General features: G+C 36.8%; 1 non-coding gene across 1 annotated transcript; it reads left to right on the top strand.

Annotated features, from left to right (window-relative positions):
• The first annotated feature begins 1,167 nt into the window (after window positions 1–1,167).
• Window positions 1,168–1,240, top strand: TRNAV-UAC (transfer RNA valine (anticodon UAC)). The gene has a single exon. It is a non-coding gene; the product is annotated as a tRNA-Val (tRNA).
• Window positions 1,241–3,033: the final 1,793 nt, after the last annotated feature.

Genomic DNA, 3,033 nt, shown 5'->3' with positions numbered 1-3,033 from the left:
GATGGACCTAGGGTCTGTCATACAGAATGAAATGTCAGAAAGCGAAAACCAAATATCGTATATTAACTCATATATGTGGAATCTAGAAAAATGGTACAGATGAACCTATTTGCAGGACAGGAATAGAGATGCAGACATAGAGAATGGACATGTGGATACAGGGGGTGAAGGGGAGGGTGGGATGAACTGGGAGATTAGGTGTGACATAAATACACTACCATGTTTAAAATAGATAGCTAGTGCGAACCTGCTGTATAGCACAGGGAGCATATCCAGGTGCTCTGTGATGACCTAGATAGGTGGGATGGGGGATAGGGAAGTCCAAGAGGGTGGAGATATATGTATATATATATCTGATTCACTTTATTGTACAGCAGAAACTAACACAGCATTGTAAATCAATTATACTCCAATAAAAGGTAAATTAAAAAATAAAAATAAAAATCTATTCTAAAATGAACAAAAATTAAACTTGTATGTATCTTTAGTTCATGTTTTTTTGTCAAACTATCACATTTATTCTAACAAAAGTAAAGCATCTGCAAGAAAATGTACATAGATATTTTTAAAACCAGAGAAAATACTATCCACTTTTGAGTCCAGTAGAGAAAATAACTATTGTAGTACAATACTATGAGAAGGCCCCATTTGAGCAATATTTTTGTTAATGGGTTTTCATACTATTGTTTATGTAACATAGCTTCTCCATAGAGTTGTTTGTAATATAAATTGAAAATTAATGAGTGGTAATACTATATCATTTATCGACCCTCTATTTTCATTTCAGGTTTTTTAATACTTTCACTACAAACCTGTGATGGTACTGCTGCAGGCAATGGCATAAAAATTTAAATCATATATTGTGAAAACCATAGGAAAAATGTAAATTCAAAAGGATTTTTTGAGAAAGAAGGTATTTACAAAATAGTTTAGTAGCAGTTAGTTTTAAAACTGCACACAAACATGAGATGGAAAAGTGTAAGATTGAGATACAAAAGCATGCTGAATTTCTCTACTCTACCATTTTCCTACCAAAAGTACAAGTGGGTTTCCTTTTCTTCACACCCTCTCCAGTATTTATTTATTTATTTATTTATTTATTTATTTATTTATTTATTTATTTATTTTTTTGCCACCAGCAAAAATGTATAATTTATTCAGGGGAACTCCCTGGCAGTCCAATGGTTAGGACTCCTTGCTTACATTGAGGAGGGCCCAGGTTCAATCCCTGGTTGGGGAACCAAGATCCCCCAAGCTGGGCAGAGTGGCTAATAATAATAATTATTATTATTATAATTATTTGTTCACTGGCTCCAGAGTGCCCCTGTATCTTTTCAGCAAAGATTTCATCCCAATCTAGGTAACTTGGAAACCCCAAACTGAGTTGGCTTCCCCACCCGACCCGACCCCTCCCCCAAATCGACCCCAGCCCTGCAAAATCAGTTATTTCAAAGTCAGAACACACACCGAGCCCTCCGGACGTGGCCCCCGTAGATGAGGAGCTGAGGCCACCAGGGGGCGCGCCGGCGCCGCTGCCTCCCCGAGGGTGCCGCCTCCATCCCTGCGGGCCGCGCGCAGCACCAGGACCAGAAAGAACAAGGCTGAGTCTAACCCTGAAACCACCTGGGCTTGAGCCTAGAAACGGCCCGCATCCTAGAGACTGGGGTTGCGCGTTTAGAGCTGATTCCCCTTTCAGAATTTTAAGTCCTCCTCACCTCTCCAGTATTTATTGTTGATAGATTTTCTGATGATGCCCAGTCTGACTGGTGTGAGAGTATACCTCATAGAAGTTTTGATTTGAATTTCTCTAATAATTAATGATGTTGAGCATCTTTTCATGTACCTTTTACCCATCTGTATGTCTTCTTTGGAGAAATGTCTATTTAGGTCTTCTGCCCATTTTTTGATTGGGTTGTTTGTATTTTTTATATTGAGCTGCATGAACTGTTTATATATTTTGGAGATTAATCCGTTGTCCATTTATTCATTTGCAAATATTTTCTCCCATTCTGAGGGTTGTCTTTTCACTGAAGCACTATTTACAAGAGCCAGGTCATGGAAGCGATGTAAATGTCCATCGACAGATGAATGGATAAAGAAGATGTGGTATGTATATACAACGGAATATTAATCAGCCATAAAAAGGAATGAAATTGGGTCATTTGTAGAGACATGGATGGACCTAGAGGCTGTCATACACAGTGTAGTAAGTCAGAAAGAGAAAAACAAATATCGTATATTAACGCATATATGTGGAATCTAGAAAAATGGTACAGATGAACCAGTTTTCAAGTCAGAACTAGAGACACAGATGTAGAGAACAAACGTATGGACACCAAGCAAGAAAGGTGGGGGTGGGATGAATTGGAAGATTTGGACTAACATATATACACTAATATGTATAAAATAGATAACTAATAAGAACCTGCTGTATAACACAGGGAACTCCACTTCGCTGTACAGTAGAAGCTAACACCACACTGCAAAACAACTATTCCCCAATAAATAAATAAATAAATAAATAAATAAATAAAAGTACCATTTTGCAGACACCATAGTACATGTGAGGTAAGAATTTATATTGACAAACCCTTCCAATAGAAGTTTGGCAATAGTTAAAAATACATTAAAAATTTTATACTCTCTTTGGTAGAGATTTGCATAGCTGAATACCAAATTCAGTTGTCCTTCCTCACAGATAGCAAGGCTAAATTTTCCAGTGTACCTTCTTAAGGGGGTACCTTGTGACAGAATTCTGCTGAATAAAATATGTGTGCAATATGCAGGCACTTCCCAGCCTGGCCAAATATAAAAACAAAATTCTGTAACCCTCTATGTCCTTTTCCACTTCTGGCTGTTTAGAATGGAGACAACTTCTAGGACACTGATTGGAATCAAGTGCTGCATATGAAATAAAGAGATTTTTTTAAAATGTGTCAAAATTGACACAAAATATTAAAGTAGCTTTCAAATTTACAATAATTTAAGGGAATACTTATATAAAATATGAAATAAAATAAAGAAAAAATAGAA

The sequence above is a fragment of the Eubalaena glacialis genome, chromosome X (genome assembly GCF_028564815.1).
Source record: "Eubalaena glacialis isolate mEubGla1 chromosome X, mEubGla1.1.hap2.+ XY, whole genome shotgun sequence".
Classification (NCBI taxonomy): Eukaryota; Metazoa; Chordata; class Mammalia; order Artiodactyla; family Balaenidae; genus Eubalaena; species Eubalaena glacialis.
This window is presented reverse-complemented; position numbering and strand designations above follow the sequence as displayed.